General features: G+C 45.2%; 1 long non-coding RNA gene across 3 annotated transcripts; it reads left to right on the top strand.

The window, feature by feature from the left end:
* LOC110400879 lies at positions 1,425-18,147 on the top strand. Of its 3 annotated transcripts, XR_002440117.1 has the most exons (7): positions 1,425-1,667; positions 12,907-13,024; positions 13,100-13,257; positions 13,521-13,628; positions 15,630-15,841; positions 16,493-16,651; positions 17,118-18,147. It is a non-coding gene; the product is annotated as an uncharacterized LOC110400879 (long non-coding RNA). The 3 variants fall into 3 exon arrangements; XR_002440116.1 differs by lacking the exon at positions 17,118-18,147 and having other exon boundaries at positions 1,426-1,667; positions 16,493-16,834; XR_002440118.1 differs by lacking the exons at positions 15,630-15,841; positions 17,118-18,147 and having other exon boundaries at positions 1,426-1,667; positions 16,493-16,834.

The raw sequence follows: 19,763 nt of genomic DNA, 5'->3' as shown, positions 1-19,763 counted from the left end.
AGCCCGTAGGTCCTCATGAGACTAAAAAACCACGAATGAGAAATATAAATTACTGTATTCAGCTGTAAAATAATGACTATGATGGAAGTGTGTTGGGGCGTCATTAACGTTAATGACGAATGGGTAAATGGGGCCCAAGTTCCATGGTTATAGGCCGGTCAGACGCTCGATTTTGAAGTGGTGTCATGTGTATTTACATCCACCGCACTGAACTTATTTATGACCCCCACGCAGTACTAAGAGTGGAATCCCTCGGATTTAACGTATTGTGAGCGTTTCTAAAAGAATATGCTCTGCTAGAGCTGCCAAGCCCTTGTATATTTAATTATCCCATAAGCATAGAAAAATCAATAAATCTTTGTGATGAATAGAAAACTTCAGTATAACTTAAAGGAGAAAAGAAAACCAAAACAACTTCTCTTCAGAAATTTCCCAAGAGGTCGGTGCCAGTACCGTCTCCACGAGAACCTAGGAAACAGTGCTTCTGCAGATTATCACTTATATTAAACACACATGCACGCGCGTTCCCTGCCTTATTGTTGTCCTAGCATCAGCCAACAGAAGCAGTAAGAGACAGGCAAACTGCTGCTGGCTGGAATGGTAGGGCCACATCCCTGGCTTCATCATCCCTGGAGGTGTTCCAGAACCGTGGAGATGTGGCACTGAGGGACACGGTCAGTGGGCATGGTGGGGTGGGCTGGAGTCGGGCCGGGTGATCTCAGTGGTCTTTTCCAACCTTCACAATTCTGTGATTCTGTGCCATCGATGTGCCGTGCCCGTGCCTCACTGCGGGCCTTCTGCGGTGCCAACCTGTGCCTGAGACAGCAGCAGAGATGGGGAGGGACACACTGAGTTGTCTTGTTTTCCTGTTCCTTGTACGGCACGGGTACCTTGGGTACAAACGGGCACCCTAAAAGCTTTACTTAAAGGACAGAGGGAGGCACAGGAGCTAACAGTCCATGCGTATGCTCTGCTGAATTCTCTGGTGGTTTGTACCCAGAAACAGCCTGGGGGAAAAGAAAGAGATAATTCCATGGCTGTGATCACTTGGAGCAAAACTCAAGGCACGTAGTTACGCTTTTAAGTTACCCAGCCAGAGCACAATGGCAAACAGCAAAAGATTTTTGAACAGAATATCAAGGCAATGTTGAAGTGCATTGAGAAGGTGAGGACGTGTATTTCAGCTTGTCCCAGGTGGATCCAATGCACTGCTTTCACACGCCACCTCTCCTCATTAAGGTGGCATTGAGAAGATACCTTCTGGCAGGGCAATTAAAATGAGGAGGGAAGAAATGTGCTTATTTGGAGTAAATATAAGCAGCACTGAGGTCTCACCTTAAGTTGAGAGAGTTTTGCTCTGGGTTGGGGGAGGAGTAAAAGACTTATCTATTTAATTTTAACCACCTGCTACCATTTAGGGTAGCTAAAGACTGTGGGGTTGATATAAACCAATGGGGTTGAATCCCAGAGTTTAGGGGCTGTTTTGTGGGGCTTTGTTTTGTTTTGTTATGGCTCTGGGAGAAGAAAGCCTGGAGATCACCGCTGTGGATCCAACGTTTCCAGGCAATGAAAGAAAGTTTTGAATTCAGCTTTTGGAGCTGAAATGCTTCTGGAAGTCGCATCACTGGAGCTTCACCGTGCTAGATGGAGGCAGAGAGCACTCAGAGGTAGGCTGCTGCTTGCTGCTGCTGGGGCAGTGCCCTGCAGCTGCTAGTTTTTGCTTTACTGTCAAAAAAAAAAAAAAAAAAAGCTATTTGAAAAATATGAAGCTTATATAAATTCTAGTACTTTATGTTAATTCATGTACATAAGTGAGGCAGTCTTCTGATGTGTTATATTAGTAGAGCTAAAGGGAATGGCCTCAAGTTGCACCGGGGGAGGTTCAGGTTGGATGTTAGGAAATACTTGTTCTCCAGGAGAGTGTTCAGGTGCTGGAATGGGCTGCCCAGGGAGGTGGTGCAGTCACGGTCCCTGGAGGCGTCCAAGAAACGTTTAGATGTTGTACCAAGGGACATGGTTAAGTGGGAAACATGGGCGATAGGTGGACAGTTGGACTGGATGACCTTACAGGTCTTTTCCAACCTTGCTGATTCTATGAGAGTCTTTTGAACTAATCAGGCTCTAAATAAGAGCTGAGGGTACTTGCTGCGCTAGATATTCCTTTATCTGGCATCTACGCTGAGTATTTTAAATTACACTAATAAGGTTTCCAATTAGATTTTTTTTCCTGACCTTTAACTAAAGGCCACTCCTCTGGGAAACTCATTTTTGCTCTAACCCCGGCATGTTCCTTAGTAGAAGCCTCGCTATATTTGGACTCCAGTCTTGAGAATCTGTTATTTAAAAGCAATGAGAAGTCTTTATGGCCGTGTTTGTGTAACAAAAATAGTGCTGCCACCTTAGCCTTTTGGATTTAGGAAACTGCCCCGTGAGGCTATGCTGCTTTCAGTTCTATGTTCTGTTTTCAGTGGGATACACATAATTCATGTACAAACCAGTACAGCCCTGATAAAACTACCTCCTACTTTTTTTTCCCAGGGCGGCTGGGCAAGCACCCAGAAGGGGCTTTGGGAAGAAAAGCATTTCTCCTGAATGCTTATTGCCTGCAGCTACCCGGTGAGCTGACAGCCTTGCTGTGTGCTGAGGCCCTGGTGGCAGCCAGCTGGTGCAGTGGAGGGCACAGGCAGATGGGCTCAGGAAACATGTCCGTAAACCACCAGGTCGGTGCCCATGGCTAGCGGTGGCAGCACGGCTCTGGTGTGCGCCGCCTCCAAATTAAAGCAGATTCCAGGCATAGTTCTGCATGTCCTTGCGGCTTGTAATTGTTGCCTGCATGGTGAGTCTAGGAAATAATGAGGGTAGAGTAGTGCAAACAACTGCTATGCGTGCTAATCAGCTCTGCCTGCCACTGGAAAATAATACAGTGCATGGGCTGACAACCTGAAGTCTTGCTTGAACTTCCAAGGCAGGAAGTCGGTACAAGGAGATGCTAAGATACAGAGTTTCTGGAGCAAGAAACTCTTCAGGGGTCTGCAAGTTGTTGCCGCATCACAAATTCACTTTTTGGACCACAGCCTTCTCAGTTACGTGCTTCCTAACGCAGCCGATATCTGCGGTTTCTAAGAACTGGTGCAACACCCCAAACAAAGGATGTGTCAGGCATTACGCATGACTATAACTGCAGCACATTGTGCTAAAGTATAATTTACAGTTGGGGGCAAGGCTGCCAGCGTGGCCACCTACGCACCAATGTGTCGGAGCACTGCAGAACAAAGCTGCAAGCCTGGATATCTCTGAATCTTTCCCAGATTTAAACTCTGGGAAAGAGTGCTCTCTTTTGCTCTCCTTTAGAGTCACAGAATCATTAAGGTTGGAAAAGGCCACTGAGATGATCTAGTCCAACTGTCAGCCCATCGCCACCATGCCCACTCACTGGGTCACTCGGTACCACAATTCAACAGTTTAAATGCAGCAGTTTGTCGGTCGCGGAGCCTATCTCTGCCTCTGCAAAGGGCCTGGTCTGCTAAACTGAGGGGCTTGAGGACTTGATAAATCAGTAGGGAATGGACCTAGAAGCTGCTGTTCCGCACTGTGCTGGTTTGGGCTCGGTAGGCCCTGAGATGAGGCCGGAGAAGGTCCGGCTGTTGGCTGCTGCTGGAGTGCAGGATAGAGAAGCGGTCTCCCTTGCTCTGAGCTCCTTAGAAACGTGGCCAGCAGCTCTGCCACCAGGGCAGCTGCAGCTGAGACGTGGAGCCTGGCTTGGCCTGGGGGCTGCTGCTATCCCAGGGCACCAGCGAGGCCCTTCGCCAGCTCCTCACGGGGCCGCGTGTGGCTCTTATGCCTCCTGGGTCGGCCTTTGCACTCCCACACGGAGCGAGTTTGGCTTTCTGGTAAATTAAAGCCAGGCCAGTGGTCTGGTTCGGATTTACATGAACGTACTTGAAATGCAGCTTGCCTCATGGATCCCGCAGGGATAAGAAACCCGCGGTGCCTTGGTTTTGCCGCAGACTTGACACGCGGCCTGGGGCGCGTTTGAGCTCCCTGGCTCCGCTTTCCCGTTCATTTTGTCTGGTTTTTGTTCTGCTCGCTGGTCGCTCCTACGGCGGCGGAGGTGGGCGACACACGACGCCGTAAAACATTTTGAAGCACCGCAGATCTCAGCACGTCCCCCAACGCAGAGCTCTGTCCCTTCCGTAAATGCGTGTTAACAAATATTTGTTCCTTGATATTAAAAGATCTAGGTTATAAATAAGTTGTGGTTTAAATGGAACCATACGTTAAGGAACTGAACAAAAAAGGACAGGCTGCGTGAGTCACTGGCGCGGACGCATGCTGTATTGGTTGTCAATGCAAATCTTGGCTTTGTAGGCTGGTTTTATTTACCCGAATACGCGTACCATGCCCGAACTGGAAATACTCCCACCCACAGGGTATTTAAAGGATGTTCAGAATAACTCCCCTCCTGCAAAACTGAAGCTCTGTCAAAGACTGGGGGATCGAGTGCACTCGAGGATTGAAATGAAGGGAAATGTGGGTGCCAGACGTCAGTTTTGGCCGCGCAAACCAACACTGCGGCATTTCCCCGTGAGGCCCCTCCACCTCATCCTCCCTCACACGGGGCCGGGCACACGATGTGGATACAGCCTTGCATGCTGTTGCATAGGGGTCCTGCTCAGCCAAGGGACGGCACCTTCTGCCTGTTTTTGCTACTTTCTTGGGGCCAGATGTAGGAACGCACGCAGAAGGCAGTTTGGAGCGGGTCAATGGGAGTCCAGCACAGAGGCCCTGCTGGAGGCCCCAGGGCGGTCAGACGTCGCGGCTGTGAGTTTGACGTGGGGATTTAGACAGGAGCAGCCTCCACTCGGGCTTGTTTGTGCTTGTGCAGTGCCTGGAATGGAGGCACTGCGGTGAGGAGCAGATGTCTCCTCGCAGAGCTGTTATGACATCCCCTGGGCTCCTGGGTGCTGCGTGCAAGCTGCCCGTCCCCACCCTCACCCCCACACTGGGTGCCATCCCCAGTGCGCAGTTGTGCAACGGTGTTTGCATTGCACTGCTTCTGAAAGTCTGAGATATCTATAGAAACTGGAGTGGGGGGGGGGGGGGGGGAAGCCGGCTGCTGCTATAAAAGAATTGACATTTCTGGTTCTTTGGGTGCTTGGCAACCCGCATCGCTCAAAAACCCAAAGGTGGAATTCCCGATGTGCTGATCAGCTGCTGGCTGGTTTCTTCTAGCCTGGCTGTGGGGCTGCCTAGTGGGCTCGCCCAGCTGTACCCATGCTGAGCACAGCACCTCGAGGAACGTGCCTGTGTCCCCTCCCATTTCCCCCAGCTTGACCCGCCTTCAGACCCTGGCTGCTAAGCAGCCAAAGACATCAGGGTAGCAGAGTAACACCAGGAATGCTGGTCTCCTAAGCCACAAGCACACACTGCTTTCGTGAGTGCTGTGACAAGATATGGAAACCTTTCTGGAGAACCTCGGCGCATGCGCGTACAGGATCAATATGGTGATCAATTAAAATCAATGGTGGAGGCGTTGTACAAAAGGCGTTATTTATGCTACATCCAGCCATAAAGTGAAAAACCAAGCCTGTGGGGTTTAGGTGGTGCGTGCTGTAATTGATGGCTCAATTACAGTGTACCTGAGGCATGACACTGATCTGTTCTGTTTTTCTGGAAAGGTCTGTCTCAGTTTCTCATTGATCACCTGAGAATTAACGTCCTGCACAAGCACCGTGGAACGTGGTAGGGCATTGCTTCAGCACTAACAATGTATTCAGGAAAATGGAGAAAGGAAGCGCTTGTTTCTTTTCCCTAATGGATTAGTTGGCCTTTTAAAGAGAATATTTCTCTCTGCTTCTCTTATTTAACTGTGTGGTCGTGCGGGATTCTCTGCAGTTTCTCATTTTTCGCTTCCAGCATTTGAGCGGGGTTGCTGGCCCTTCCTCGTTGCAGCCATAGGGTGTTGAGCAAGGAAGGAGGAAAGCCCCGCTCCCATTTTGGTAGCTGTTTGCATATTGCCTAGGTTACTGCTGACTGGGAAGGGAAGAGCTCGCAGCTGCTGCATCCTAGGTCTTCCCCAGGCTGTGGAATGCGCAAAATGCAGAGGGAAGCATCCTTAGATAACAGCACTCCTCTCTGTTTGAGCAGTTGACCCTCCGCGCTCCCGATTTAGCTGTTCCCAGGACACCACTGTGGTGTACTTGGGTACTGTACAGTTGGTTGTGTGAGCTCACATGGAGCGTTAAGAGATTTACTCAAGTCTCACTGCAAAGCAATGGCAGAACTGGCTATGTCCCGTTTCTTTTCCAGTCTGGCCTATCATCTTTAATTTTAAATAAGAAAATTCTCACATCTCCCTTTCCATGTGTTGCAGTGAGGAAATATGGTGCCTGCAAGGGAAGTGCCGTAGGCAATCAGCACCATCCGTGGTCAGGAGGCAGTGAAAGCGATGTGGGCAGCTCTGCTGAGTAGGCCAAAGCAACTTTAACCTCCTGGTGCTCATCACAGGCATGCAGGCTCCTCTCCCACTACCTTCAGCGCTATTGGAAGCCCCCACTGCCAATGGGATGGGAGCCGCCAGCCTGGCAGAGAGGGCAGGAGAACCGGTGGGCCTGCTGCTGTCGAACTTCTGCAGCACGGGGGGGCCGTGTGTTTTATCTTAGGCTGCACGTGGTGCCCTGTGTGTGTCTGCTCCGCTGCCTGGGATGCTCTTGCAGTCAGTCTCTCCCTCTTGATGCTGAATTAGGGAACCCACACAAAACGTTCAGTAGGGTCACAGCCTAGGCGTGTCTGGGGATGCCCACCTGCAGCTTGAGGCAGGGGTCCCATAGGTGGGTGCTCAGACAAAGGAGGTGAGCAGGCTGTTTGCCCCTCAGCGAATAGCAGCGTTTTCTCCCGTGGTTTCTCACTCGTGGTTATGGGTGCCTGAATCGTGGAGATGAATCTCTCTTTTTTTTTTTTTTTTTTTTTGGTGCTCAAGTACCTCTCATTTGCTTTGGGATCCTCTGGAATTGGCATTTTCTCTGTAGCCATCAGAGCTGGAAACCTTTATTTCCCTAATAAAAGCTGAGATTTTCACATAATAACATGATTCTGGTAACTAGAGCTTTAAGAAAAAGGTCAGATAATGTGACACTTGCAATGAAAGCTCGAGATTTGACAAAGCTGTGTTTAGTGCAGTTCCCAGCTGAACGTGGATTTGCCATTATGTGTGCAGTATAAAGTATGCTTACATTTATTCCAGGAAAGCTCTAATGCAACCTGCTCCTATTAGCTAAATAAAAGATTAAGTTAATGCTGCTGCTGCTTATTTTTAAATTTACTGAAAGTATCAGAAGAGAAAGAAAGGCGGAGAAGATTTCTGTAGGTGAGTCGCTATTGAAATACGCAGTGTTGGCAAAACTACTGCTCGGTGTTATTCATTAATAATCACAGTAGATGTCACTAATTATAGGCTGAAGCCACGCTTCCTTGTCTTCTTTTTGTTGCTTTTGGTAGTTTCACGGAATTTCTCTTGCTCTATCAGTCGCCGTGCGTGCGTCTCTCTTCCTGAGAGCTGCTCAGCTGATGCACAGCATGAGCTTTGGAGTCTGGAGGGAAACATGCACCCAAGGGTCAGCAGGAGCTTGCCTGGCTTTTGGGAGACATCCTCTCCCCCAGGGTCTCTTGGTGTGTGCTGGGTGCCTTCTGCAGGGTGATGGCTTTGAGTAGGGACATCCCCATGTCCCTGTTAGTCTTTGTCCTGCCGGGCACTTGGTGTCAGCGCAGGGTTCTTGTGGGAACTCGATGTGCTCCCTCTTTCCCAGGGAGCAGAGCCCAGTTCTGGCTGTACGTGGGATGCCCCCCACCAGCTTCCACGGTCTGAGTGGCACCAGCACGAGCTTGCAAAGCGCGTGATGGCAAAGAAAATGAGTGCCGGTTCACGCAAGGGACTGTCCTTAGCCCAGCTTGGATTAGGAGACTTTCTGTGCTTCATAATGGATGTCAGGCTTTGGTGTTCGTGGCGTTAGGGGACATGCGGATTAAAATGGCTCAGGAATAATCCTTTTTTTTTTTTTTTTAGCTAAACTGTAACTTTTGTAAAGTCAAATGACTTTACAAGAGCACCCATAACTCTTTATCTAACGAAGAGGATTCTGCTACGTGTCCCGTTTGAGAAAAGCAGAGAAGTATGTCAAAATCGGTCAAAAATCAACTGTGCAAATCATATTAAATATCATAAACGGGAGCGCAAAACCGTTTGTGACCAAATTTGCATGTACTGCATTCTCAAAGCCTATTCTGAAAGGATGCTTTATTCCATTTCCCCTTATTTCACTACTGAAACATTCACTATTGAGATCTCATTGCTTCTTAAACACACATCGTTGCTTTTTACCGGCGCTGCTGAAACGTAATGTAATTTCACATATTCTCGCTATTGTTTACCAAAATGTCTTTAAATGATTGAATCCAGTCCTGGATTAGCCTCTCGGCGTGGGCTTCATTAGGCAGGAATATCACAGGATCTGGCTCGAGCCTCTGCTCCTTCCTTTTTGCTTGCTAATTAAGAAGTTTTGTGCCATTGATCAAATTTTGATGGCGAAAGGCTGTTTTCCTGTATTCTGAAAATGCACGAGGAAGCCTTGCTGTAAAGGTCTGGTGTTCAGGGAAGGAGTGATTAGTGGCTACGGCTAGCATCTAGAGTAGAGTAGCATCTACTGGAAATGAAATGAAATGACAGCTCAGAAATGAGAAGCACAACCCACGGTCTTGGATGTGCAGAGATGTCTGCACCTCCTCCTCAGACGCAAGCTTTCTGCAGCCTGCAGGGCAGTGTGATGAGCTGAAAAGCAAGCTGGATCTGCTCACGTAGCTAGTCTCTTTGGCACGCTTCTTGGTTGTGTTTTATTGAGGCGCTCAAATGATGGGACAAGTCTGTGCCCGGTCTCATAGCCAGGGGTACTCTCTTCTCTCACTTTGACCAAGGTCCTCTGTGAGCAAGGAGGAGAGGGCTCTGCACGGAGGCGGTGCGCAGCCTGTTTCTACTGGCATTGTTTCGTATTGTTTCATACAGGTAGCCTGAACCATGCAAAAGAGCAAAGGAGGGAAGGTACTTTCACTAAGTGGGCTGCCATTGATTTTCATATTTTCATAGGTATTAGAGAGGAAAAAGAGCCGTTCAATCATCTAGTCAGTATAATCAGGACAGGCCTACTCCCTGCTGGACATTTACTGGTGGTTTGTCAACTCTAGTTCAGGAAATTGAGCTGTAGTGTTCAATATAATGGATTCTAAATTTCCATTTAATATCAGTTCTCTTTGGTTTCTGCTTTTACATTAATGCATTGATGCGCTTTATATTGATTGACTTTTCTTAGTGTAATGAGAACAAAATGCCACTTATCATTTAAGTCATTTAACTCAAACTAGCAAGCTATCAAGCTAGCTCCTCCCAGGAGAAAACCATAATGGCTATAGCAGAGCCACGTCGATACAGAAGTGTTGGTAAGATGGATAATTCTGCAAATGTTTTAATTTATTTCCAAACAAGGGTAGAGAGTTATACAGCTGAATACAACATCAAAAACTACTCCAACAGTGAGTTAAATCCTCAGCACTAATCTTGTCAGTCCTACTTGCCTTCTGCTTCCTAATGATTCCATGTATCCTATGTGCTCAACTGCTTTTTCACGGGTAGAGAAACTCTTCCAAGTCAGGTGAAACAATGCAAACGTAGAGTTAACCATTGAGCCTAGGCCCCACCGGGTTATATCTGTTGTACCATGGCGATCTGCTAGAGAAGGACTGAAGGAAGAAGAGGAGCCCCGTTGCCCTCCCTCCCCTCATCCAGTAAGGCAGATGCTGCTCGTAGAGGGTTACTCAGAGATTTCAGTGTTGCAGCAGACGTAGCTTGAGAAAAAATGACAGAAGTAGGTTTGGGCCCGTGTAAACGGGATGCTGAAAAGACGCTGTGATTACTGCCGTGCTATAGTAACAAAAATGTATATTGTTACCCAACATGAAAAATATTACACCCCTGTAAAACCAGGCTGTTACGACTGCATTCTGGATTTTAAACCCCCACCAATCTGTTCTGCAAAGGCTGCCAAACTGTTACCGCTGGAAGAAAGCTCTGCACTTAAACATCTGTACAGCACAGATGTGGAGCAGTGTGAAGTGTAATCCAAAACTGCCAGAAGGCAGTTAAAGTGTTCCAGTTCTTAGTAACACATCACTGGACTTAACTTAGAGCCTTAATTCTGTATATCGGGTAACAGCTTTCCCTGTGTGTTGTGGAAAAGCTGTATTCCTGTGATGCATTCCTTGCACTAGATCTTTATAAGTTTGGGGTAAAGAACTAAAGCAGACGATGGAGTATTTTCTCGACACAGAATGATGCAGTCTTTTTTAATTATGAATCTGTGGGGGAGATGTGAGGAGGAAAAAGCATCCGGATCCTCTCTTCCTCTCTTTCGTGTGCTGTCTGCCATCACTTACTGTATGACATCTCGCCCAGAGCGTGCAATTATTGGCAGAAGCTCAGCTCTTAGGCGATGTTTCTCTGAGGTGTTCTAATCCAGCCTGAAAACAGAAAAGCCTCAAGACCACTTCTGAATGTTAACAGATCTGTTCTCATTCTTTGCCAAGAAAAAAAAAAAAAAAAGGAAAAGTTAATTACCGATAGACCGGTTGGGGAGGATCTGAAGTGCGCTTGGAGAAAACGAGCTGCTGTCAGTGATGCTCTGCAGAAGGTGGAAAATCGGAAAATTTCCCATGACTTGAGGCTATTTCCCTGGAAAGGTGTCAAAGACTGAACAAGGAGAAGGTGGCTGGGAGCACAGCTAAGTCACTCTTTATTTCCAGAACTAATTATTCTAGTTGCATATGGCTGCTCTCCAAGGAAAACTAATGTATCCATGCTTTCTCCATCCATCTTACGTCATTCCAGAAGTTGCTTTTGAATCTTCTCCCACAGTCTTAAGAACAAAATTGGAAGGGGAACATCGGAGCGGTCAGGCGGACGGGCCTGCCTCCAGCAATGGCATGAGCAGGTTATGAGAAATAAGAGAACAAGGAAATTTTGTATTTCCGCAGCAGCTTCCCTGGCAATGACTTTTTCAGATTAGGGATTCAGATTCAGATAAGGGAGCTTCAGGCGCTGGTTCTGGCCGAGCCTCCCGTTGGCCATGGATGCTGGCATCGGTAGCGTCCTTGGGCAGGCAGTGCCGGGGCGTTCTGTGGGCTGCTCTTTGTTCTTTGTTCACTTCTGCATCCTTCGTTCCCTTCCAGTGCTTGCAGTGGAAGATCAGTGGCAAGCACCTGGTTCTGCTCTGCTCCCTGCTTCCGAGATTTGGGGCTCCTCCTTAGCCATCCTGTCTACAGATGGAAGAGTCTTAGCCTGCCATATTGCTTTTTTCCCATATGCGATCACGCTCGTTGCCACAATTTGTCTTCTTTTCCCCAGAAGTGCATGTCTAATGAGAACATCTCATCCGTGCGAACAGGGTAAGCTGATTTAGGGTAGCAGCATTAACCTCAGGACTAAGATAGAAAATGACTTTTCACTTCCTGTTCTTCGTGAAGTGAAGACACCAGCTGTACAATCAGGCGCAGCACCTGAGCTGCAGAGCAACAGTGCTGAGAAGAAATCTCAGTGTGTAGTCCTGCCCATCGATCACCGGGCTCCTTCTTAAAATAACAAGGACCTTTTGCTTTCATTTGTCATCCCCATTCCCATTAAGAATCTTTTTCATAACCTTCTTTTTGGGTTAGAAACCAAATGGTGGATTAATCTTTCCATGTAAATGAGAAAGCAATTAATGCTTTATTGACTGTATGTGGAGTAGACACCTTAGAAAAGTCTTTACCACTAAAGTGCTGGGCTCAGTGAGAATTTCCAGTCAAAAGGAGGTATGAGAGAGAGGGGAAATGATCAAGCCATTCCAGACCAAGCAATATCCTGCTGCTTACGTTATTCACCTGGAAATAGGTCGCTTAGGATCCTAATTTGGAACTGGAACTGGTTGGGGGCTATAGATATTCATATGATTTATGTAACTGATGGTACACTTACTTCTTTCTTTGAATGGAGCTGTTTAATTTTGCATGGGTGCATCAATATTCATTGAGCCAGAGAATGCAAGTTACTCTATCCCAATTAGTTATATTCAAAAAAAAAAAAGAAGAAGAAGAAGAAAGGAACTTGAAATTCTCATATCTGGCTTCACTCTGCACTGAAACTGAAGCAAGTATTTAAAGGGGAAAAACTACAAAAAGACGAAAGAAGGTGTCTTTGGGGGGTTTAAAATTGAAGTCTGGCTTTTCTGACTGAGCCTTCTGTGCATTCACTTCTAAATGCACCAGGCTCATGCTGGAGTGACAGGCAAGTTCTGGTTTTTCTGCTTTTTCCCTTTCACCTAGAAAATCCTTCATGCCTAAGCACCAAACAACCTTTTAATCCTTCTCTTGGCATTCGAAACATCTTATGTAACCTTGAATAAAAGGTGCCTATAGAATTCCACGTGGCGCTGCTGGCCTTGTGGGTGATAGCATGGGCTGGGACTTCCCGCGGTTCTGCTCTGCATCAGTTGTAAGGCAAGCACAATGCAAAGGAAGGATAAATTTATCCACTGAAAGTTTGCTGCTAATTTGGCAAGAGGGTTTATTGGCTGGGTCAACCTCAGGGAGTAGGCTGTATTATAAAACAAGGGAAACTGAATGAGTTTACATAGATAGCGTCTCCAGCTGAATGTTGCCATGTAAAATAGACTTGTGCCCTAAAATTAATGCTGTCCTTTAATACCGTGCACTAGCTGTAACGAGGCATCTCTCTCAGCTGCAGAGGAAAGCAGGGACAATTGGACAAGCCTCGCTGCCCCTCCTTCAAGCTCAGCGTTCTGATTCTAGTTTTCTTGTGCACCACAGTGCCAAGTCCCATTCCGTTTCTGGCTGAGCAGAAGAGAGGCAGTGTGTTTGCACTCCGGAGGACAGGAGCTGGCTGGACTCCTTTTGAACCACTGCAAATTACTGGGAGCACAGCAGTGTAAGTTACTCATAGCCCTCCCTGCGCAGCTGAGAGAGATGGTTTTGTTCTTAATTATTTTTATTTTTTTACCAGGACACTGGGTGCCTAGATTTGTCATCGTGATACTCACGGCACCTGATAAAACCTGGATTTCATCAGGGCTTTTATATGTACAAGTTCATTCAGTGTGTTTGCCAAAATAATCCTAGGGATGGGATGTTTTTGAGCCTCGGATCCATCCAAAGTTCCAGGTCAGATCATCAACTGATTGGCTTGCATTTTTCTTTTTTTCTGCTGTGTTTTAAATGAAAGCATTTTGCCATAGTTTCTCTCTCAACTTTTAAGTGTGTTTACTCAGCTTACACAGATTTTCTAGATGTTTCCATAAAGTTTACTTTCTGTCTTCGTGAGCCAAAAACAGACAACGTGACAAGGTTGAAATTTAAGTCCACATAGGTCTTTCTGAAGAATAAAAAAAAAATGTATTAATTTCAATGTACTCCTACACTCCAAGGTCACCGAAAGTTGTCACGGCAGCGTGAAAAGCTCCGACATCATAAAAAGAAGAGTTAAAATGCAGATACCAGTCCAGAGGATCTACCTCTTGGAGGCTCTGGAGCAGGTAATCCAACCTTTTGCTATTTCAGAAGCAATGTCAGAACTCCCTTCAGAAATGAGCTGATCTTCCTTCTGAAGGACTGTTTCTGGGTGGTTTTCTGGTGATTTTTTTTGTTGTTCCTTCCTTGTTTCAAATGCAAAGCTTCCTCAGAATCAGATTTTGTTAACAGCAGGGAGCTTGTTCCTAATTTTACTACTGTCTAAATTATATCTAATCATTGTCCATAGTGAGGTCATCAACACTCCATCAACACCCAGCACGTATTTGTCAGTATACTCAAGGAAGGTAAATCTTTTCTCCCCACTCCTTGTAAGATAGGCTCTCCCCTCCCCTAATCATCCAAGCAGTCTTTCTTCCCATCTGTTACAAATCACTGGTTTTAATGTTTGACAGATCAAGAGACAGTAGAGGTTGGGTTGGGTTGTTGTTTTTTTTTTTTTTCCCTAAGGCAGGAGGAATCTAGTTTCCTTGCTGTTACGGAAACTCAAATCTCAGCTTCTGGCATTAGAACCTGACTTGACAGCTTGTTAATGCAGAATCTCTTCACATAGGTGTATCTCAAAAGGTCAACGTCATACAGAAATATTTTCATGGAATTGCAAGGCTAAAACCTATGGGACAAGTATCACTGGAAACACAAAGCAAACAGGACTTAGGGAACGCAGTCCCAGCCTGTAAACAGTTACCATTCTGATAAAAGTATTCAAGTTCAAAGGTGCAGAGAAATGTGAACATACTTCAGAATTGCCTGAGTCACCAAATCTTACTGTCTTGCATCATGACTTAGGCTCCTCTGCCACTTATTTGCTTTTGGTATTACCTGAAGTTCTACGTTTCAGGAATTTACAAGCTGCCATAGAAATTGACTTTCTCACAGGCTGAAAATAAGTAGCAGTTGAATGTACTCATAAACCCCTTTTATTGGCTTCCTACACAAATTTAATTTCAGTCTTTTGGTTGAAATGTAAAACACAAGGAAGTGCACTTGAAGAAAACTAAAACCCCTTGTTAATAAAATAGATGCACGCAAGCAAATAAATGTTTCAGATTTCATTCTGTACTTCACACTACAATACAGCTTGACAAATCATTGCAAATTGCATTGCTTCTTCTGCTTTTTAGCCATAATAATAATAATAAAATGTCAAATCAGTCATAATATTTTATTCCTTGAGCATGGAGAGCACTCTTATTACCAAACTACCAAATATTTTCCCATGCGCACTGTGCTCTTCCTATACGTGTAACTACAAAGCAGGTCAGAAGGAAACAGGAAAAGAGAGAATAAGACAAATAGGACACTTCTCCCTTGAAAATGCAATACTAGATGTAGAATCCGGAATAATTATCAGGCTTTTACACTAAGAAACAATTTCAATAAAAATTGCATTGTAACTTGGGGCCCAAGCCTGCAAACATTAAAGAATATGAGGTTATTTTATGCATGTGAGTAATTCCTCTCAAGAACATTTGCGAGATTAGAAACCAGAGCAACATGATACAAGTGTATGGGAGGAGATTGTATTACATCTGCACAGGCTGTGCCGGTTAGATACCACAAACGTAGGCTAGTTAATATTTGTCAAATTCACTTCCTTCTTAAAGATAAGTTAGATGGCTTTTGTTATGTTAAAATATCTACCTGCAGCGCTATCAGGTAGGCACCTTTGATGGGGAGTAGACCGGCCAAAGACTCTGTTCTGGGACATGATCAATATATAATAGAATCACAGTCCTTAAGGTTGGAAAAGACCTCCAAGATCACCAAGTCCCACCCCAACCCATCCCCACCGTGCTCACTAACCATGCCCCTAGGTGCCGTCTCCACGTTTATTGAACACCTCCAGTTACGGAGTTTCCTTTCCCCCCAAGATCCCTCTCTCTGTCTCCTTGTTGTAGCACAATATTTCCAACTGTATATTCTTCATCAGAGAGAAATAATCTCTCAAATTCTATACTGATATGGAGAAAATATAGTAATGGTATATACCGCACTGTGCACAGGAAGAGGCAGCATGCTGACCTGCTATGTGCTCAGGCTGGTCCAGTCCTGCTACTATTGCAATTAACACCAAAACTCCTGGGACCAAAGGAACCAAACCCTGCCTACACTGCTACTGCAGCAGTGGATAGCACTGAGCTAGAGGCTTGGAGAAAACAGGGCTGCATGGAGCCGCATCTGCAAGTCATCCAGTCCTATACAAATCTACAGGAAGGTAATCGTAATGCTTTGAAGTTCACATATTTTAAAAGGAAGTTTTACGTATGCGCTTGAGATGGTTTTCTCTGAATTTAAAAGTGCGGCGATGTGGTGTGCTTTAGAACAGTTCTCGGAGATCGTTACAATGCAGTGATGTTTCTGAAAATACAGACAATATCTTTGGAACATGCATTCCTTTCTGTGCGAAAGGACCCAGAGCTAAAGAATCTGCTGGGGACCTCAAATGCTGGGTGCATTTCTGTAAGCATAAACAGTTTGACCATTTCAGTTTACCATTACGTTCGCTGCTTGTTTTGTCACAATCAGACTTTTGAAAAACGGTACTTACAAAACATGTTTGGTCAGAAGCGCTGGGGAAAAGTCTCTCCACAGAACCAGAAAGTTGTTACCCCTTGCACGGCCAAATCCGCCCGCTCCTTAGTTCAAAATATGTATTTTAATTGTATTCAGATTTTCTCCTTTACACAGGAGGAGAGCAAGAACCGCCTTAATGAACTTGAATGCTCTTCTGGGATTTAGTCCAACTCCCACGTGGGTCAACGGGACACATTTAATGACTTAAGCAGAGGCATACAAGTTTGTGCTATACTGGATGTAACGGAACAACTTCAGATCTTAGTAATCAAACCAGTGCTTTCTTTTCCAGATCCCACTGGGATTTCCTCGGAGATGGCTGATCTAAAGGTGCCCAGAGAAATCATGCACTGCGAGAGGACAAGCCAAGAAGCACTGGAGTCACCAAAAGACTCAGACGCAGCCACAGACAGCGCAGAAATTACCACAACGCAGGGAAAAGAGCCAAAAGGTGAAATTAAATTCCAGTCCAAACACTTACAAGGTCCTGACCTGCACAGATGCCAATTCTGTGCTGTGATCCTTGCTGATCGGAACAGTTCATCTGCTCGGGATAGATGGGAAATAGCAAAGTTTGTATTGCCTGATGAAGACGTACAATACAAGAGTTCATATAACTCTAATGAGCTTCGGATCTGGCTCAATTGTTGTTGTTTTTTTTCTGTAAAGAAGAAAATCTTTCATACATTCTGTAGGGAAAAAAGATACAGTAAGTCTGGCCAACATAGAGTCTGTTCTGTTTTACAAAACATGAAATAATTACATATTACCAGCGATTGTCTAATATGTAGTAAAAATACTTTGCTATGATTATTTTGCAAGCATAATTTTATTATTTTTCATGGTAATTGGGATCTGGAAAGTTTTCCTTTAGTCTCTTTATTAAGGTCTTTGCAGACATTTTTATTGCATTTTAGGGGGAAACTATGAACTACTCCCTTGCAGCACAGTCTAAATTCAATGAAAACTGATCCTTGGAATGCACCGTTAACTCCTGTCTGCATGTGTGCAGGACACACAGTGAATTTTCAGATTTCACCCCTTTCCTACTCAGAACTCCCTGCCAAGTCACAGTGAGAAGAGGAGCACACTGCAGAGACAGAGTTTCTCCTTCTGCCTGCTCTCCCACGTGCGGAGGCACACGTCGCTGAGAGTGATGAAAGCAGAAGGAGCCCAGCGTGTTTATTTTCTTGTATCAAAAGGCTATTCTGACAAATCTATTTTGGGTAGTTTTAGTTCAATGGTCCTTTCGTAAAGTACACTCAAACCTTTAAAGGTTCAAATAACTTTTTGTAAAGTAAAATGAGATTTTTCTGTCACCGTCTGTTTGCACATCCCTTTTTCTTGTACGATACTTTAAAAGGACATTAAGCAAAGCACTTGAAAGGCAGGTAAGTGTTGCTAACGCAGTCTTAACTTTAGGACTGCACAGAATAGCACAACTTGCCAGCAGTCTTGTCAAAACCATCCCCATCCCATTCAAAGCGTTTCTTCTGAAATTCACTGATTAGCACAATTTCGTTCCCTGAATGACTTGAATTGTGTACCTAGGAAAACGCGCATGTAGGCCAGCACAGTGCTGGCTTAATGATCATACCTTCACCACCTGGATAGGAGAAGTGCTAAATTCTGTCATATTAGTGTTTGAAAGGAACGTTTTGTTTTGCATAAAGCGATAAAGCGCTCAAAGAGCTAGAGCAGCTCTCCTGTGAAGAAAGTTTGAGGGAGTTGGGCTTGTTTGTCTCGGAGATGAGAAGGGTGCTGAGGGAGCTGGGGGAGGTGATAGCCAAGCCACTTTCCATCATCTATCAGCGTTTCCGGTCAACCAGAGAGGTCCCAGGATTGAAGGCTTGCCAGAGTGACTCCCATCTACAAGAAGGGTCATAAGGAGGATCTGGGGAACTACAGGCCTGTCAGCCTGACCTTGGTGCCAGGTAAGGTTACGGAGCAGATCATCTTGAGGGAGATCACACGGCACGTGCGGGACAGCTGAGGGATCAGGCCCAGCCAGCATGGGTTCCTGAAAGGCAGGTCCTGCTTGACCAACCTGATCTCTTTCTAAGATCGAGTGACCCACCTGGTGGATAAGGTAAAGGCTGTTGACGTGGTCTACAGAGACTTCAGCAAAGCCTTCGACACTGTCTCCCACAGTATTCTCCTGGAGAAGCTGGCAGCCTTTGCCTTGGACAGGTACACTCTTTGCTGGGTAAAGAACTGGTTGGATGGCCGGGCCCAGGGAGTGGTGGTGAATGGAGTTACATCCAGCTGGGATTATAACGACCATTTTTCCATAAATGCGGAATAACAGACAGAACTTTCTAATATGTCTGTTATGTGCTCCCACATTTGTCAAGAGCGACTAGAAGAATTCTGAGACAACTCGCGTAGTCAAGCTTTAGGCGGAAAAAATAATTGCCGTGGAGGTTAGGCAGCACTTAGCAAAAAGCCGGACTCGTTCCACATGTTATTCAAGCGGTGTGCGAGATAATAATCAAAATGCATAGTCTGCAGTAAGTAACAAAGGAAAAATCTGTTCTGTCATATGAAGACAGAAAAAAGTGCAAATATGTGCATGACCAAAACGGTACCAGGTTCTTCAATATGTATAAAACCTGAATTTTTTGACAGGGACAACAGCAATCAATCACAGTGTGTGGCAAACCATGAAACTCACTCTGGACTAGCTAATGAATCAAAGTACAGCTGAAATTGCAAATACTAGTGCAACTGTCAAAGATTTAAAATGATTAAATTCAGTGGTATTAAAGCAATAACGTTGCTTTAACATGGCAGTCCTGAGGCAAAAGGATGTCTTAAAAACATGAAAATTGAATTTGCGCTCTCTTCACTGCCCTGAATCATAAATAGAAGCCACGGTTCATTCCACTTCTCTCGTTTCCAGGGCAGACATTGTTCCTTGTGAACAACAGAGATTCCTCTGCAGTTTTTTTAAGTGTATCCTGCTCCCTGATATGCGATTCCAGCCGATTTTTTTTCACTCCACATTAGTCTGTTATGTTACATGATTGCCATTTCCCCCTTGAAGGTAGCTGGACACATACATACTTCCTACAGCAATTAGCTAGGTAGCTATGTAAGTAAAAAAAGAAAAATCCTTTCAGTTTGGCCTTAACATTTGCCTAATAATGCTAAAGGTGCTTTGAGATGATTCTTGACCACGTGCGTGTGAAAATGCATATATAAACGCTGCAGGTCTGTGATGTGTATTAGCTGTGCATGAAAACAATGTGCTACTTAGCACTGTGACGCTTTTAAAGACGTTAGGGGTACCACAAAATTTTAGAAAATGGTGTAACAGTGTTTTTTATATACATTTCTCTAAAGAATCTTATCGTCCCTCTTTGTGACTAAAATCAGCGTAAACAGGATGAGAAGGAAAATACGACCTAGCCGCAAGACCACTGTTGACTAGACCAGTTAACACACACTCACAGAAGTGCAGCTAGACAAAGCTATCGGCAATCCATGTGCATTTTCTTATTCTTCAAATGGCTTTTTTTTTTAATTTAGTACATCCAATAAAGTATAAGCTAAACCAAATG

This window comes from Numida meleagris, chromosome 6 (genome assembly GCF_002078875.1).
Source record: "Numida meleagris isolate 19003 breed g44 Domestic line chromosome 6, NumMel1.0, whole genome shotgun sequence".
In the NCBI taxonomy this organism is placed as follows: domain Eukaryota; kingdom Metazoa; phylum Chordata; class Aves; order Galliformes; family Numididae; genus Numida; species Numida meleagris.
Note: the sequence above shows the minus strand (reverse complement) of the source record. Positions and strands in the feature narration are given on the sequence as shown.